This window comes from Saimiri boliviensis, chromosome 14, assembly GCF_048565385.1.
Source record: "Saimiri boliviensis isolate mSaiBol1 chromosome 14, mSaiBol1.pri, whole genome shotgun sequence".
NCBI classification, from domain to species: domain Eukaryota; kingdom Metazoa; phylum Chordata; class Mammalia; order Primates; family Cebidae; genus Saimiri; species Saimiri boliviensis.
This window is the reverse complement of record NC_133462.1, coordinates 5491802-5511108: the sequence shown is the minus strand read 5'-3', so window position 1 is coordinate 5511108 and position 19307 is coordinate 5491802. Positions and strand designations below refer to the sequence as shown.

At 48.9% G+C, this 19307-nt stretch overlaps 1 protein-coding gene across 5 annotated transcripts in view; it reads right to left on the bottom strand.

Moving 5' to 3' along the window:
* The window catches only part of LOC120362775 (uncharacterized), a 114990-nt gene that overhangs the window by 14984 nt on the left and 80699 nt on the right, over nucleotides 1-19307 (bottom strand). The window contains exon 1 of one of the 5 annotated variants that reach the window (XM_074385559.1): nucleotides 2203-2281. The exons of the other annotated variants lie outside the window; for them this stretch is intronic. The gene's annotated coding sequence lies outside the window, so the exon portion shown is untranslated. Of the gene's footprint in view, nucleotides 1-2202; nucleotides 2282-19307 lie in introns of those variants that run through there. 5 annotated transcript variants of the gene reach the window in all.

The following is a 19307-nucleotide window of genomic DNA, read 5'->3' as shown; positions in this document are numbered from 1 at the left end:
GGAGGCCGACTAGGGAGGATTGCTTGGGCCTTAAAAGCAGAGGTTGCAGTGATCCAAGATCCTGTCACTGCACTCAAGTATGGAGTTACACTCCATCTCAAAAACCCGAGGGAAAAAAAAAAAAAAAAATCTGGGTGAGGTGGCTAATACCTGAAATCCCAACACTTTGGGAGACAGTGGTGGGGGATCCGGTCAGGCGTTTGAGACCAGCCTGACCAACATCGTAAAACCCAGTCTCTACTAAAAATACAAAAAGTAGCTGGCCATGGTGGCACACACCTGTAGTCCCAGCTACTTAGGAGTCTGAGGCAGAATTCCTTGAACCTGGGAGGTGGAGGTTGCAGTGAGCTGAGATCGCAGGCCTGCACTCTAGCTTTGGTGACAGAGTGAGACTCCATCTAGAAAGAAAGAAAAGAAAAAAAAAAGAAAAGAAAAAAGAAGCTGGGCATAGTAGCTCATGCCTGTAATCCCAGCACTTTGGGAGGCCTGTGTAGCTGGATCGCTTCAGCCCTGGAGTTGGAGAACAGCCTGGGAAACATAACGAAAGTCCGTCTCTACCAAGAACACAAAAATTAGCTCGGTGTGGTGGTACCCATCTGTGGTTGCAGCTACTCTGGAGACTGAGGTCAGAGGAGCTCTTGAGCACAGGTTGACACCACAGTGAGCTGAGATTCTGTAACAGCTCTTTCGCCTGGGTAACAGAGTGACACCCATCTGCAATAAAAATGAGAAAAAGGAAACACCCGGGTCCTGGGTCTGGGGGCAGGGAATCTAAGGCCAAATAACACGAACTTTCCAGATCTATCTAGACCAAAAGGAAAAACCCCATCTTCCCAAGCAGAGTAACAAAGATTCAAAGGCTACTCTCCCTACAGCCTCCCCCTTCCACCAAGTCTCCCATGGAAAGGGAAAGAGCCCAGGAGTGGCCACGGCCAAGCAGGTGCATAGGGGACCCGTTTATTCTGGCCTCGAGACAATTCACCTCAGCATTTCATTGGCCAAGGGCCACATCTTTTATCTAAATAAGGGGTAGCCCATAGGACTTCAAAAGAAAGACTAACCGTCCAAAACTTTATAAATGGGCCCCTGGAGAGGCTCCCTAGGGCCCACTCCCACGCAGTGGAATGCTTTCTTTTTCTTTCTTTCTTTCTTTTAGGCAGAGTTTCACTCTTGTTATCCAGGTTGGAGTGCAATGGCGCGATCTTGGCTCACCGCAACCTCCGCCTCCCGGGTTCAGGCAATTCTCCTGCCTCAGCCTCCTGAGTAGCTGGGATTACAGGCACGCGCCACCATGCCCAGCTAATTTTTTGTATTTTTAGTAGAGACGGGGTTTCACCATGTTGGCCAGGATGGTCTCGATCTCTTGACCTCGTGATCCACTGGCCTCGGCCTCCCAAAGTGCTGGGACTACAGGCTTGAGCCACCGCGCCCGGCTGGAATGCTTTCTTTTTTTTTTTTTTTTTTTTTTGAGACGGAGTTTCGCTCTCGTTACCCAGGCTGGAGTGCAATGGCGCCATCTCGGCTCACCGCAGCCTCCGCCTCCTGGGTTCAGGCAATTCTCCTGCCTCAGCCTCCTGAGTAGCTGGGATTACAGGCACGCGCCACCATGCCCAGCTAATTTTTTGTATTTTTTAGTAGAGACGGGGTTTCACCATGTTGACCAGGATGGTCTCGATCTCTCGAACTCCAGTAAGAGCACGTTTTCCAGGGGTTGAAACAGAGGAGCAGCAGGGCCCGACTGGAGGAGGAGGTGGGGAAGGGCAGCGCCTTCGGAAGGGGTGGGGTCTGCAAGATCCCAGGACTGGGCCGACGACGCGCCTCCCCGGGACTGGGGCTGCACGCTGCGCTCCAGGGCCCCCCAAGACCGAGGCTGAGAGACGCCCACGGCGGGAATCTGAATCGCGGCTGAGGACTTGAACCAGCAAAAGACGGAAGGAGGGGACGGGAACGGTTCTGAGCATGAAAATTCCGCCGCAGGCGTCTGCAAGGCCCGTTACAGAGAGAACGGGGACGGGACCCGCCTCAGGACGACTGCAACCTCAAAAGGAAGCCACTCACGGACTCTGAACCGACCGACGCAGTTTGCTCTGGGTTGACAAAGAGGGGCTGGAATATCCAGGTCTGTGGGGACTCCAGGTCCCCAGTACAGAAGCGCCAGAGACCTGGGAAGCGCAGACAAAAGAAACAGCAAAATTTACGCACCACGGTGTGACCCTCAGTCCACGCCACCCACTTCCGGGCCTGTGCCAATCAGCGCAGGACAGAGGCCAGGCCTCAGCGGGACACACAACGTGGGCGGGGCCAGGCCGGACCGGAACTGACGGAAGAGGGCGGGGCGCGGAGGACGAGGGGCGGGGCGCGGAGGACGAGGGGCGGGGCGCAGGGCAAAAGAGGCTTTGGCTGTGAGGGGTGTCAGGGGGCGACACGGGGGCGGGGCTTGAACTTCCCTCCATCTAACTCTTCGCTTTTTTTTCCAGGTTTGGTAGGGAAACTGGCCAGTGAAGCTGCATAGCTCAAGAGTCTGGTACCATCTCTTTGACAAGTCAACCTTGGGCAGTAATTGCATCCAGGAAAATTCCTTGCTGTTGAAATTTTAGTTGGCCGGACACAGTGGCTAACGCCTGTAATCCCAAGATTTTGGAAGGCCAAGTTGGGCGGATCACCTGAGGTCAGATGTTCGAGACCAGGTTTGCAAGCATGGTGAAACTCCGTCTCTAGTAAATATACAAAAAAATTAGGCAGGCGTAGTGTTACTCCCCTCTAATACCAGCTACTCTGGAGGCTGAGGCAGGAGAATCTCGTGAACCCAGAAGGAAATTGCAGTTAGCCGAGATCACACCACTGCATCCCAGCCTGTGTGACAGAGCAACTCTGTCTAAAAAGAAATAAAATTGCAAATAAAAACTAAATACAATGTTTGTCCATAGATATGTTAGATATTCTGTTCAACATAACGTGATATTCATTATCAAGATGAGCAAAAATACAAGTACTGTCTCAGAGTTGACAAAGTCCAATGGCTTTATAAAAAACAAGGTCAGGGCCGGGCATAGTGGCTCAAGCCTGTAAATTCAGCACTTTGGGAGGCTGAGGCTGCCAAATCAACTGAGGTCTGGAATTGTATACCAGCCTGGCCAACGTGGTGAAACCCCGTGTCTACTAAAATACAAAAATTAGCCATCCATGGCAAGCGCTTGTAATCCCAGCTACTGGGAAGGCAGAGGCAGGAAAATTGTTTGAACTGAGGAGACGGAGGATGCAGTGATCCGAGATTGCACCATTGTGCCCCATCCTGGGCGACAAGAGCCAAACTTCATTAAAAAAGAAAAAAAAAAAAAAAAAGTCCGGGAGTGGTGGCTCACGCCTGTAATCCCAACACTTTGGGAGGCTGAGGCAGGTGGATCACGAGGTCAAAAGATCGAGACCACCCTGACTAACATGATGAAACTCCATCATTAGTATAAATACAGAAAATTAGCTGGGCATGGTGGTGGCGCCTGTAGTCCCAGCTACTCGTGAAGCTGACGCAGGACAATCACTTGAACATGGGAGGTAAAGGTTGCAGTGAGCTGAGAATGTGCCACTGCATTCTACCTGGTTTACAGAATTAGAGTCTGTCAAAAAAAGAAAGAAAAGAAAAAGTCAGAATCTAAAAACTGTGATGATATAATTGTAGAAGGGCATTATGATTAAAAAAAAAAAACAAACTGTTATGATTGCCAGGAGCAGTGGCACACGAGGTCAGGATTTCTATTTTTTTTTTTTTTTTTTTTTTTTTTTTTTTTTTTTGAGACGGAGTTCTGCTCTTGTTATCCAGGCTGGAGTGCAATGGCGCGATCTCGGCTCACCGCAACCTCCGCCTCCTGAGTTCAGGCAATTCTCCTGCCTCAGCCTCCTGAGTAGCTGGGATTACAGGCACACGCCACCATGCCCAGCTAATTTTTTGTATTTTTTAGTAGAGATGCGGTTTCACCATGTTGACCAGGATGGTCTCGATCTCTTGACCTCGTGATCCACCCGCCTCGGCCTCCCAAAGTGCTGGGATTACAGGCGTGAGCCACTGCGCCCGGCCTACGAGGTCAGGATTTCTAAACCTGCCTGGTCAAAGTGGTGAAACCCCATCTCTACTAAAAATATAAAAAATTAGCCAGACATGGTGGCGGGTGCCTGTAATTGCAGCTACTTGGGAGGCTGAGGAACAGAATTCCTTGCACCAAGGAGGTGGACGTTACAGTGAGCCGAGATCATGCCACTGCACTCTAGCCTGGGTGACAAAACAAGACTACCTCTCCAAAAACACAAACAAAAACAAAAAACTGTCAGCAGTAGCAGTGACTGACAGTTTTGAGCACTTCCCATGTGCTAAACACTGTTCTATGTGCTTCCCATTTCTTCGGCCGTAAACTTACACATTGTACCATGAGGAAACATCTGGACTTCGGGAGAACTGCCTCACACACACTCTGGGAAAGCAGCCACAAACGTAACAGATAAAGCTGTCAACAAAACACCTGAATCCAGCTTTGAATACAACCCCCTAAGTAACAGACACAGCTTCACATCTACATTGACAGTGGTTTACCTAGTGGAGAGAAGTGAGAGAAGTCCAAGGCTGGGAACATGGAGCATCCTAAAAGGTCACTGAATATTCACACAGCTGTGCATGCAACTCTTCATCATCCTTGCTTTTTGTTTCTTGGCAGAGTCTCAGTCTGTCACCCAGGCTGGCGTGAAGTGGTGTGATCTCAGCTCACTGCAACCTGTGCCTCCCGGGGTTCAAGTGGTTCTCTTGCCTCAGCTTCCCCGTAACTGAAATTACAGGTGCCTGCCACCATGACCAGATAATTTCTGTATTTTTAGTAGATGTGAGGTTTCGTTACGTGGGCCTGGCTGGTCTCGAACTTCTGACCTCAAGTAATCTGCCCACTTGAGCTTCCCCAAATCCTAGCATTATAGTCATTAGCCACCACACCTGGCCAATCCTTACTTTTTTTTTTTTCGAGTTTAGAGAGTCACTCTGTCACCCAGGCTGGAGTGCAATGGCTTGGTCTTGGCTCACTACAACCAATTCCTCCTGGGTTCAAGCAATTCTCCCGCCTCAGCCCTCTGATTAGCTAAGATTACAGGTGCCTGCCACCACACCTGGCTAATTTGTATTTTTAGTAGAGATGGGATTTCACCATGTTGACCAGGATGGTCTCGATCTGTTGACCTCGTGATCCACCCGCCTCGGCCTCCCAAAGTGCTGAGATTACAGGCGTAAGCCACCGCGCCTGGCCAATCTCTGCTCTTAAGACTCGGGAGGGTCTTCGCAGATGGGTGCTGGTAAGGCCAGAAAGCCTTGCAGGCAGAGACACCAGAACACCACAGGCCCTACCTGTGTTCTCAGATATGGAGCAATTCCAATTGCTCTGTGTCCACAATGCTGGGGAGATAACACCACTTGATGCACTGTGTGTGGTCAAACCTTATGGCACCTTATCCTTATCCGGGGCACCTGTTGCCAAAGCACTTGGTTAGAAAATGGGCGGTAAGCCGGGCGCAGTGGCTCAAGCCTTAATCCCAGCACTTTGGGAGGCCGAGGCAGGTGGATCACCAGGCCAAGAGATCGAGACCATCCTGGTCAACATGGTGAAACCCCGTCTCTACTAAAAATACAAAAAATTAGCTGGGCATGGTGGCACGTGCCTGTAATCCCAGCTACTCAGGAGGTTGAGGCAGGAGAATTGCCTGAACCCAGGAGGCGGAGGTTCCGGTGAGCCGAGATTGCACCATTGCACTCCAGCCTGGGTAACAAGAGTGAAACTCTGTCTCAAAAAAAAAAAAAAAAAAAAGGGCGGTAAAGTCTTGGTGTCCTTAGCATTTCTTAGAGTGCTACTGAATGCTGCAGACACGTGCTCTCCCCCAGGCTGTCTTCTTCCTTGCCCCGGCTGCCCACGGCCTGCAAGATTAACAATACACCTAACAGAAGTGCTTGGAGCCCAGAGCTCAGTGCCAACCCGGATCACCCGGAGAGTGCAACAGGAGAGTGTGCTGGATCCCTGGACCCACACTGTAAATTCTATTCTTGTGTCTTTCACTCCCTCGTCACTGCTGTGACACGGGGCACCCCTGCGCAGGGTTGGGCTGGTTCTCGACACCTACCCACACTGAAAAAAATGCAGCGTCCAGCCAGGCTGGCTGTCTCACATTTGTGATCCCAGCAATCTGAGAGGCTGAGAGGGACTCAAGACCAGGGACTCAAGGCTACTGTGAGCTTTGATTGGACCGCCATACTCCAGCCTGGACAAAATAGCAAGACCCCATCTCTAGATAATTACAAATGAAAGAAACAAATGAAATAATTAGCCCGATGTGATGGCACATGCCTGCCACCCTAGCTCCTGGGGAGGCTAATGTGGGGATCACTTGACCCCAGGAGTTTGAGGCTGTTGTAAACTAGAATTGTACCATGGCACTCCAGACTGGGCCACAGAATGACACCCTGTCTCTTTAAGTAAAGAAGTTTGGCTTTAAATGCATTACAAAATTAGACACAAAATATCTCCCCTTATTTGTCTCCTTTTCCAGAGTTTACCAGATATAAGTGCACATTAATGTGTAACTTTTTTTTTTTTTTGGAGACAGAGTTTTGCTCGTTACTCAGGCTGGAGTGCAATGGCATGATCTGGGCTCACCGCAACCTCTGCTTCCCCAGTTCAAGCGATTCTTCTGCCTCAGCCTCCTCAGTAGCTGGGATTACAGGCATGTACCACCATGCCCAGGTGATTTTTTTTTTTTTTGTATTTTTGGTAGAAACCAAGGTTTCTCCATGTTGGTCAGACTGGTCTCAAACTCCTGATCTCAGGTGACCCACCTGCCTGAGCCTCCCAAAGTGCTGGGATTACAGGCATGCGTCACAGTGCCCAGCCTAATGTGTGACTTTCATATGTACTTTCCCTCTGATCCAGCCTACAAAGAGCTAAACTAGATGTGGCGTCTGAACAATCGCTGCTGCCCAGCAGCACTGAACCACAGGGCCCTAACCCCGCGTCCATCCGTGTCTGCTGAGCCCTTCCCGGGACCACGCCCAGTGCAGACTCTGTGGAAACTCATGTCACTGGATTATAGGAGATAGAATCTAAGCGGAGAGGAGAGGGACTGAGAAGAGGCATGGGTGAGTGCGAGCACACGTGTCAGGCAGGATGCTTCAGACTCACAACAGACTGACTACGACAATACCTGGCTTCTCAGAAAGGAAAGATGTTGGGGGGAAACCCTGCAAGAGCCAAGGCAAGGGTCTGAAGCCGCTGCCTCTTCTCATATAAATCCAGAATTAGAAAAGAGTTAGAGATACAGCTACAAAGTTATTCCTGTATATAATCATATATAATCACAAAGCTCTCCATATGTAATCATAAATATATACATATATATAATTGTATAATCCTTAATCTTACTAGTAAGTCTCAGGTCAAGAAGTATGGGACTGAAGTGGCGTTGGAAAAGAGGTGACCCTAAGGCAAGATGCTCTAAGCCCTCTGTCACGCCCGCATAAGGGCTGCTGGAGGGCACCTCAGCTGTGTGACAGTGTCAGCGCTGTCAAAGTACCTGTTGTTTAGCAAGCTAGGGAAGGAGATGTCCAAGATGGCCAAGACATCTCCTTCCTCGAAGGAGCGAGGAGAAAACTCTGTTCTCCCAAGCTCTTGCGGTCAGCCTGACACCTGTCAGGGAGACCCACAGACATCCGGAGACCTAATCGTCTCTATGTGGTGCTGTGCTTCAGCGGTCACGTTCCATGTCTACTTTCAAGTTCCGCTTCAGCACCTGGTTCCTCTTTTTCTTTGAAGAATTAGTAACAGTAACAGAAATCTTTTCTTTTTCCTTCTTCTTTTTTTTTTTTTTTTTTTTTTTTAAGTCTGAAGATTGGGTTCTGTTGGAGACAGTAACACAAATCTTAGTGACCTTGTTATTTCTTGACAAGTATGAAAAAAGTGCGGACGCCTTAGGTTTTCTCCTCACTTCACCTTCTTCGAAGTCTTGGGCCTGTCTCGAAGACACATGGCTTACCTGACGCTATCGCTGACCACCAATACCTCATCCTACCTGCCCTTCCCCCTGCTTTGTACTCAATAAAATCAGAGTGCCCAGCACTCGCCACTGCTGGACTCCGTGCTTTGGCTGGCAGCGGACCCCTGGGTCCCAAATCTGTTTTCTCTATCTCAGTGTCTTGTGTCTTTTATTTCCAGTTTTTGTTTCCACACCAGAGAGAGGGACTCGTGGGACCCTGTAGGGCTGGACCCTACAGAAAGAGACAGATGAATCCACCGAGGAGTGTCACTTTACTTGAGGAAGAGTCATGCGTGGCTCCTTTCCTTTGCTCTTCTGGGTGGTTTTCTCACATAACATGAGTCTTTAGAAATCAATCCTGTATGTGAAAAACGCATGAGATTTAATGTTTAGAAACCACTCGCTCCCTTTCTGTGCCAAAAGCACACACGGAGGGAAGACCTCACCCTGTAGAAAGACGGTCCTCTGCTGCCCACTGCACCAGCGATGACGCAGAGATAAGAAAGTCCTACAGGAAGACCAACAAGGGTAACTTTGACACCTCTCTCCAGATCTCACTCCCCTCCTGGAGAAGCCCACACACACGCTGCAGCAGTGGGGAGCTAGGCTGGACTGAGCTCCCCATCAGAGCACAGATCCCGCCCTAACCAAACTCCATGCACAGCGCAGCCCCCTCACCTCTCTGGAAATAACAGGCTGATCTCAGCTCTCAAAAACGGAGGAAACTGCCGGGATGTTCAATGCTGGATGCAGATTAGAATCACCTGTGCCACTGGAAGTATTATTGAGGAGAGACCCCATCCTATGAGAATAGAAATCTCTGGTAAAGCAGCATAAAAGATGTATTTGCAAAATGCCTGAGCACCCTAAGGTGAAGCCGAGGGTAAGCTCCACTCACGGGGGCCAGCCCAGCAAAGCCCCACCTTTTGGCTCTGCTCTCCCTTTGGGACTTGTTCTCACCAGGGTTTAGACAGCGAACAGCAAAGCAGCAAAAAGAATCACACAGAACAGGTGAAATAGATCAGAACTGGGGTGAAGGTGGTACTACGATGTCAAATGGGGGTTGTGGGAAATTACAAAGGTTTCTACAAAGAAGGTATCAGCACAAAGACCCCGAGGAGAAAGGCTGCTTGTCCCCTGCAGCTGAGGGGCCAGAGAGTCCTAGCCAGAGGGACAGCCCAGATGAAGGCCCTGAGACAGGAGCAACCTCAGCCCCAGTAACAGAAAAGAGGACTCCTTAGCTGGAGCAGGAGTGAGGAGAACACAGGTAGGAGGTGGGGTCAGAGAGATCTTGGGAGCGCAGATGCCCAGGGGTGACGTCTTGAAACATTTTTCTCCCACACCTCAAAAGAATTTGTAAAGTACTGTATTTTCTCACTGCTTTCACGTATACGTGCAATTTTCTTTTTATATTGTAAATTACAACACTTACAAATGTAATTTATCTCCAATATTGTATTTTATTTATTTTTATTTATTTTTTTTTTTTGAGACAGAGTTTCGCTCTTGTTACCCAGGCTGGAGTGCAATGGCACGATCTCGACTCACCGCAACCTCCGCCTCCTGGGCTCCTGGGCTCAGGCAATTCTCCTGCCTCAGCCTCCTGAGTAGCTGGGATTCCAGGCACGTGCCACCACGCCCAACAAATTTTTGTATTTTTAGTAGAGACGGGGTTTCACCATGTTGACCAGGATGGTCTCGATCTCTTGACCTCGTGATCCACCCGCCTCGGCCTCCCAAAGTGCTGGGATTACAGGCTTGAGCCACTGCGCCCGGCTTTTTTATTTATTCTTGAGGCAGAGTTTGGCCGAGAACGCACCACTGCACTCCAGCAAGGCTCCGTCTCAAAAAAAAAAAAAAGAAAAAGAAAAAGAAAAAGAAATGTAATCCGAAAGGATCAAAGGCTACTCTCCCTATAGCCCTCCACCTCCTCACGTCTTAGAGGTAAAGGGAAACTACCCAAGAATGGCCACCGCCAAGCACCGGCCACCCCTTCTGCATAGGGCATCCATCTGCTCTGGCCTCGGGCTAATTCTCCTCAGCATTTCATTGGCCAAGGGCCAGATCTTTCATCCAGAAAAAAAGTAGGCCATAGGACTTCAAAATAAAGACTTTAACGTTCCTCAGCTTGGTAACTGGGGCCCTGGAGACGCTCGCTCAGGCCCACTCCCACCCTGTGGAGTGCTGTCTTGCTTCAGTAATCCCTGGTTTCGACGCTTCCATCTTTTGTTACTTTGTGGGTTTTTTGGTTTGTTTTGTTTTGCTTCAATTCTATGTTCAACAACTAAGAACCTGGACGTCTCACACTCTAGCCTGCCTTCCGTTAAAACAGGGAGAGGATGGGTTAAGACGGCTGCCTCCAGGTAGAGCAGTTTCCAGGGGTTGGAACTGAGAGCCGCAGGACCAGGCGCTAGGAGGGAGGTGGGAGGCGATGGCACCCTCGTACAAGGGTGGGGTCTGCAGATCCCAGGACCAGGCAGAGGACTGGGGCTGCGGCGCTGCGCTCCGGGTGCCAAGGGCGAAGCAGGGAGGTGCCCAGGGCGGAGATCCAGTTCGCGCGTGAGAAAAGCGAGGGCGGGAGGAGGGGTCAGGAAGGCCACTGAGCAGGAACACTCCGCGACAGGTGTGTGCAGGGCGGAAAGACCGGAGGCGGGAACAGCCTCAGACTGACTTTCAACCCGAAAGGAAGCGACCCGGACTCTCACGGAGACGTCTCCAGCTACTCTGGGTAGAGGGAGAGGGGCGAAAACTTCCATGTCTTTTGGGATCCCACGTCCCCGGAACAGGAGGCCTGCGAACCGCAGATTTAACAGACAGATAGAAACTCACGCACCATCGTGGCACCTGAGCTCCACGCGATCCGCTTCAGGGCGGGTGAATGTCAGCCCGAGCAGGACCAAAGCCAGGCCTGGGCGGGACCTGCGTGGTAGGCGGGGCCTCGGCGAGGCAGGGGCGGGACCTGCGCGAAGGGCGGGGCCTCAACGAGGCAGGGGCGGGGCATAAGGGACTCGGGGCCTGGCTTGGAGGAAACGAGGCCTGGGTTGGGCGGAGTCTCATGCGGTCGTGGAGCTAGTAGAGCCTGAGCTTCCCTCCGCCATTGTTCCCAAAGTTTCAATTTTCCCGGCTTTGCGGGGAGAAACCTGCCAGGGAGGCTTGAGCAGCTCGGCAGGCTGGGAACTGCGACCTCCTTGAGGATTCAGCCTGGGGCGGTAATTGGATCCGGGAAAGTTCCTTGTTACTAAAATTAATGTTAGAAATGCAATTCCAGGCCGGGTGCGGTGGCTCACGCCTGTAATTCCAGCACTTTGGGAGGTGGAGGCGGGCGGATCACGAGGTCAAGAGATCGAGACCATCCTGGCTAATACGGTGAAACCGTATCTCTACTAAAAACGCAAAATTAGGGCCAGGCGCAGTGGCTCACAAGGTCAAGAGATCGAGACCATCCTGGTCAACATGTTGAAACCCCGTCTCCACTAAAAATACAAAAATTAGCGGGGCATGGTGGCGCGTGCCTGTAGTCCCAGCTACTCGGAAGGCTGAGGCAGGAGAATTGCTTGAACCCAGGAGGTGGAGGTTGCGGTAAGCCGAGATCGTGCCATTGCACTCCAGCGTGGGTAACAAGAGTGAAACTCCGTCTCAAAAAAATTAAAAAAAAAAAAATAGATGGGTGTAGTGGCGCGCACCTGTAGTCCCAGCTACTTGGGAGGCTGAGGCAGGAGAATCGCTTGACCCTGAAAGGCAGAGGTTGCAGAGAGCCGAGATGGTGCCATTGCACTCCAGCCTGAGCGACAGAGGGAGACTGCCGCTCAAAAAAAAAAAGAAAAAGAAAAAGAAATTTAATTTCACAACTCCAAAGTTGTCTAGGACAGGAATACAAACTAGAATGTGAAATGCAAAGCCCTGCCTGGTGGAATGTGCAATTTCATGCTGACAGCCCACAGAACAGAATCGACATCCTCTCCCTTTCTTTCCCTATTGACTCGGAAGACCCCGAGTCCACCCTGTGCTCAGCTTCAGAGACTTCCCTAGGGCCACCACCTGGGGTGCTGGACGGAGGACGCGGGGCAAGGATGAGTGAGGTCACCACCTGCTGCTTCAACACAGCAGCGAAGCGGGCGCCTGAGGTCCCGGCTACCCAGGAAGCAGGCACAGGACGGTGGCCAAGCCCTGGTGTCCAGGCCAGTCTGGGTGACAAAGACTCCCTCCAGCAGGACTGCCTCACTATCTCAGTGAAAAAAAAGGAAAAAGAAAAAGAGAAAAAGCACTGACTTTTTAACCGTATATGTAAATTGCCCGGTTGCTCCCTATGAGGACTAAGCTCTGACTTTTAAAATTTAGCCCAAATTCCTATCTATGGGGTCTAGGGAGTCATGGTCTACAAAACAAATTCTCACTAGATGGGTTTTATTTGATCCTGTATATCTCGTCTTACTTTCCAATCTGACTGTGACACAACAAAGAAGAAAATCAAACTGTTTTACCCCAAAAGCAGTTTTCTCGCCATACCTTGAAATTGCCCTGCAAAGTCTCTTGTGGGGAAAATCCACATTGTATATTCCCATTCTTCCCCTTTTTTTCCCTTCCTTCCTTCCTTCCTAGATCCAAAAAATAATCAACTGAGAGCCAGCACCCTTTTAAGGTCTGAGGAGAAACATTTCACAACCTGCCGTCTTTCTGAAGCCATACGCAGTAAAAGCTGCAGTCCACAATCCCTTACTTTTGTAGCAGGATCGGCCGAGAAAAACAGAGCTCTGAATGGGAAAAGAAAGGGTTTATTACTACAGCCCAAAGCTGAGGAATAATCTATCCAAATTCAGTTCGTCTAACAAAGCAAGGTTCTGCCTTTATACAGGCTTAACATTTGGTATTACACGTGGAAGAATCTTAGGGTTTATAGCTCCAGGAATCACATATGAAAGCGTTCGGGTTTACAGTTTTAGGACTCAACACGTGAAAAGGTTTCGGGTTTGATGTGCTTTGCTTAAAGTAAAAACAGTGTCTTCCAGAGAGTTTCCCCAAGACTAAGCCTGCCACCTACAGGAAGGAGATTCAGGAGGCGCCAGCTGGCCTGTTCGCTCTCTTCTATTGAGTTGCACTGTGGATGACAGGGAGGGGAGGGAATCCCAGATGCCTGGGTCTCCTTCCTCACTTTAACTTGAATATTCCTTTCAATTATTCCCAGATCTTCAGATAAACTCAACCAATTATCAAACAGAAGTGTTTAAATTCACCTATAGCCTGGAACCTGTCCTCTCCTTTGATTTGTCCCGCCTTTCTGAACCAAACCAATGTATTTCTTAAATGTATTTGATTGATGTCTCATGCCTCACTAAAATATATAAAACCAAGCTGTACCCCGACTACCTTGGGCATATATTCTCAGGACCTCCTGAGGGCTGTGTCACAGTCCATGGTCACTCATATTTGGCTCAGAATAATCTCTTCAAATACAGTAGTTAAGGTGCCAGCAGGGGCCCACCGAAGCCCCAAGGAGTTCAAGCTTCTCTGTGTGTAACTGGTAAATCCTCCTGAGCCCTGGACCTCCAGTTGCTTGATAGTCTTTGATTTATTCTGAGTTCATAGAGGAATGCCTAGAGCAGACACAGTGCAGAGCATGATTTAAGGGAAAAACAGTTATACCAGGACAAGAACCCATGGCCCAGGCGACAGTGTTCAGTATTGCAAAGCTGCCCTCAGACCAGCAATCCACCTTGGTGACTGTGAACTGTATTAGCTCTTGTTACTGTGCTGCTCAAAAAGCATCTTCCTACAGAACTCATTGGAAGCTGGCTGGGCGCAGTGGCTCACACCTGTAATGCTAGCACTTTGGGAGGCTGAGGTGGGTGGATCACCTGAGGTCAGGAGTTCAAGACCAGCCTGGTCATCATGGTGAAGCCCCATCTTGAAAAAAAAAAAAAAAAAAAAAAAAAACTCATTGGAAGCTGACAGCAGGTGGCGGTACCCCGATAGCTCTGTCACTGCTGTGTGACTTAAAGCATACTCCCATAATCTCCTTAGAAGTCGCATGCCCAGGCCGGGCACGGTGGCTCAAGCCTGTAATCCCAGCACTTTGGGAGGCCGAGGCGGGTGGATCACAAGGTCAAGAGATCGAGACCATCCTGGTCAACATGGTGAAACCCCGTCTCTACTAAAAATACAAAAGAATTAGCTGGGCATGGTGGCGCGTGCCTGTAATCCCAGCTACTCAGGAGGCTGAGGCAGGAGAATTGCCTGAGCCCAGGAGGCGGAGGTTGCGGTGAGCCGAGATCGCGCCATTGCACTCCAGCCTGGGTAACAAGAGCGAAACTCCATCTCAAAAAAAAAAAAAAAAAAAAAAAAAAAAAAACGCATGCCCATAGATAGAGGTATTGCACGCTGCACCCTCTTCACTGCGCACAGCCCACCTCCATGCCTCAGTGACCTAATGGGAATGGGGCCCTTGCTGCACACTGTCTACCTCCCAGCCTAGATGACCTAATGGGGGTGGACCCCTTGTTTTATTGCTCACGACCCTATCGCTATCCTTAAAGATGACTTCACTCACTGCCCTGCCCCCTAACCTATACACAATAAATACTCACGCTTCTGGACATTCGGGGCCTCGCCTGACTCCACTCATAGGTGGCGTGGCCCCCTGAGCCCAGCTGCGATTTCCTTGTACTTCTGTGTCCTGTCTCTTTATTTCTTGGATCCTGTGCCTCAGCACAGCATAAGAGACACCCCACGACCCTGTGGGGCTCTCAGCCCTACAGAAAGTGTACTGAAAGCTACGAGTTTGCCGGGTGTAGTGGCTCACTCCTGTAATCCCAGCACTTTGGGAGGCTAAGGCAGGGGGATCACCTGAGGCTGGACGTTCGAGCCCAGCCTAACCAATATGAAGAAACCCCATCTCTACTGAAAATACAGAATTAGCCGGGCATGGTGGCACATGCCTGTAATCCCAGCTACTTGGGAGGCTGAGGCAGAAGAATGGCTTGAACCCGGGAGGGCAAGATTGCTGTGAGCCCAGATCACACCATTGGATTCCAGCCAGGGTAACCAGAGGGAAACTCCGTCTCAAAAAAAAAAGAAAAAGAAAAGAAAAAGAAAGAAAAGAAAGCTACCAGTTACACAGTAGGGCATCCTCAGAAAGCAGGGGGAATGCCTCCTCTTTGTTTCAAGTTTTTCTTGTATAGGGGCCTACGTAAAAGCTAAGCTATCTCTACCTGCTGGTGGGCTGGCAGTGTGACAAAACTTAGTACTTCGTTTATGTAAAACTATCCTTGGTATTTCAGTGTGCAAGTACTTGAAAGCATGACTGTAATTATCTTAAAAGCATATACTGTCATGAGATACTGGATCATGTGGACATTGTATTTCTGTAGGAGTTTGTCCTTGGAGATACCATTAAGCTGTTTTCCTGAACATTAACATCTGACCATGAGCCGTGTGTGAGTGGTAAAGAATACATCTTCCTAGTTTTAATGGACTTGAAAATTTGTCATCTTGGCTGTCCTAGGTTCCTAGTTCCCTAATCGTTTTCCACTCATGCGCGAGAGAGTCATAAGCACAATTATGGAACAACACGCCACTGTCAAAGACAGACTGAGAATCTACTCCAATAACAAGTAGTAAGCAATGCTATGGGAAATATTATGAAGTATTATGCATGTATACAATTGATAATTTATTATTGCAGTTTTAAATTGGCTAAAAATACATAGAATAGGTGTTTAACGTTAAAAATACGTTTAAAATGTGATCTAAGCTGGGCGTGGTGGCTCATGCCTGTAATCCCAGCACTTTGGGAGGCCGAGGCGGGTGGATCACCAGGTCAAGAGATCGAGACCATCCTGGTCAACATGGTGAAACCCCGTCTCTACTAAAAATACAAAACATTAGCTGGGCATGGTGGCACGTGCCTTTAATCCCAGCTACTCAGGAGGCTGAGGCAGGAGAATTGCCTGAACCCAGGAAGCAGAGGTTGCGGTGAGCCGAGATCGCACCATTGCACTCCAGCCTGGGTAACGAGCGAAACTCCGTCTCCAAAAAAAAAAAAAGTGATCTAATATAAACACACAAAGTTTGAAAGAGTGTTTCCTCTATGTTCAATAAACATGAAGGAGTTCAGATTTATGAACTTATTTTATGCTTTCCATTGGATCTAGTTTGTTTTCTATCTTGATTTCTTCTGTGTTCATGAGCTTGTGAATCAAAAGTATCTAATAGATCTCAATTAATTTGAAAAGTCTACCATTGCCAAGGTTAAGGATGTGCCCATGACAGAGCCTCATAAGGTCCTTATGATGGGTTCTGCAGTTGATGAGTCTCAAAAAAAAAAAAAAAAAAAAAAAAAAATGTCTGGGGTTGGGCCTGGTGACTCACAGATGTAATCCCAGCACTTTGGTAGGCTGAGGTGGGTGGATCACCTGAGGTCAGGAGTTCGAGACCAGCCTGGCCAACATAGTGAAACACCATATTTACTAAAAGTATAAAAAATTAGCTGGGTGTGGTGGCACTCACCTATAATCACATCTACTTAGGAGGCTGAGGCAGAAGAATCACTTGAACCTGGGAGGCAGAGGTTGCAGTAAGCCAAGATTATGCCACTGCACTCCAGCTTGGTTGACAGAGTGAGACTCCCTCTCAAACAAAACAAAACAAAAAAACAGAAGGGTTTGCAAAGAGGCTCTTGCTGGCGTCAAGTTGGACAATTTGAGGTTTCACAAAAGCCACCCAGCTAATTTTTCTATTTTAGTAGAAGCTGGTCTACAGGTATGTGCCACCATGCCCAGCTAATTTTGTGTGTGTGTCTTTAGTAGAGATCGTAGATATGGAGTTTCACCATGTCGGCCAGGCTGGTCTCCCACTCCTGACCTCAAGATCCACCTGCCGCAGCCTCCCAAGGTGCTGGGATTACAGGTGTGAGTCACCGTGCCCGACCAGTATTTTCAATTTTACATAGACCGGTTTGGTGATCTTTATCAATATTTCTTGATTTGTGCCATGGAACGGCCAGTTTTCCTCTCCCAGTATAGAAAGAATTTGTGGTAATTTCATCTTTAATTTTACCTATCAAATGTACTTATTTGTACCTACCTTTTAGACCGAACGTTATGATGGGAGGAACGAATGCATGTTTTTCAAAGGCACGTCCAGTAAGCCCAACACTAATCATTAGAAGTATTTACACCACTACTGCCTTCAAGCACTTCTGCATAGGACTGAAGTGCTGTCTTAAATCATCAGCTATTCTGCTCCTGCAAAAGCTGGAGGGTTTAAGATCTGGTAGGTCAGCATCCCTCACAGTGTTTCTTTTTTGTTGAGACACAGGCCTGGGTACAGTGGCATAATCTCGACTTGCTGCAACCTCTGCCTCCCAAGTTCAAGTGATCCTCCCGCCTCAGCCTCTGGAGTAGCTGGGATTACAGGCATGAGCCACCACACCCAGTCCTAACGTTTGTATTTTTAGTAAAGACAGGGTTTCGCCGGGCGCGGTGGCTCAAGCCTGTAATCCCAGCACTTTGGGAGGCTGAGGCGGGTGGATCACGAGGTCAAGAGATCGAGACCATCCTGGTCAACATGGTGAAACCCCGTCTCTACTAAAAATACAAAAAATTAGCTGGGCATGGTAGCGCATGCCTGTAATCCCAGCTACTCAGGAGGCTGAGGCAGGAGAATTGCCTGAACCCAGGAGGCGGAGGTTGCAGTGAGCCGAGATCGCGCCATTGCACTCCAGCCTGGGTAACGAGCGAAACTCCGTCTCAAAAAAAAAAAAAAAAAAAAAAAAAAGACAGGGTTTCCTTGTTTTGGCCAAGCTGGATACTAACCTTGTGATCCGCCTGCCTCAGCATCCCAAAGTGTGCAGATTACAGGTGTAAGCCACTGTGCCCAGCCTAGTCTTACTTTTTTGAGGCTAAATGAGGTGGCTCATGCCTGTAATCCCAGTACTCTGGGAGGCCGAGTCAGGCAGATCATGTGAGGTCAGGAGTTTAGGACCAGCCTGGCCAACATGGTGAAACATCGTCTCTAATAAAATATAAAAGTTAGCCGGGCATGGCGGCAGGCACCTGAATTCCCAGCTACTCCGAAGGCTGAGGTAGGAGAGCCGAGACCATGTCATTCCACTCAAGCCTAGGTGACAGAGTGATACTCTGTCTCAAAAAAAAAAAAAGAAAAGAAAAGAAAAGAAAGAAAGAAAACATGTATGACCAAATTTTTTTTTTTTTTGAGACGGAGTTTCGCTCTTGTTACCCAGGCTGGAGTGCAATGGCGCGATCTCGGCTCACGGCAACCTCCGCCTCCTGGGTTCAGGCAATTCTCCTGCCTCAGCCTCCTGAGTAGCTGGGATTACAGGCACGTGCCACCACGCCCAGCTAATTTTTTGTATTTTTAGTAGAGACGGGGTTTCACCATGTTGACCAGGATGGTCTCGATCTCTTGACCTCGTGATCCACCCGCCTCGGCCTCCCAAACTGCTGGGATTACAGGCTTGAGCCACCGCGCCTGGCCTGTATGACCAAATTTAAAAAAGAAAACACGAGGTAAAGGATACTACTGGTGTATAATTCGTAGATCTATCAACTGGGCCTGGTGGCTCATGCCTGTAATCCCAGCACTTTGGGAGTCCAAGGCAGGTAGATCGCTTGAGGTCAGGAGTTCGAGACCAGCCTGGCCAACATGGTGAAACCCCTTCTCTACTAAAAATACAAAAAAGTTAGTGGGGTATGGTGGCATGTACCTGTAATACCAGCTACTCAGGAGGCTGAGGCAAGAGAATCCCTTGAATCCAGGAGGCAGAGGTTGTATTGAGCAGAGATTGTGCCACTGTATTCAGGCCTAGGTGACAGCATGAGACCTTGTACCCCCAGCCCCACCAAAAATAATACTAATTGGTGGATACATAGATGTTCATGAGTGAATGAAAACTAACGTGTAGGTATCCCAAATTAATAAATTTCACTTCATTATTATGACCAGGAGAACATTAGTGACCTAATAATAAATTAATAAATTTGAATTCACACAAAATAGAACGAGCAAATGAACGAACAAATGAAAGAAAGAAAAGGAAGAAAGGGGAGGGAGGGGAGGGAAGGGGAAGAAATTTCACTTCATAATTATCACCAGGAGAACATGAGTCACCCCACAGAGGAAAAAAATAAGCCATGTTAAAACACGTACTCTGAATGAAGGGAGCCTCCTAAACAGGCTTTGTGTGAGCAACATAGCTGTTTTTATTCACCTGGGTACAGGTGGGCTGAGTCTGAAAAGAGTCA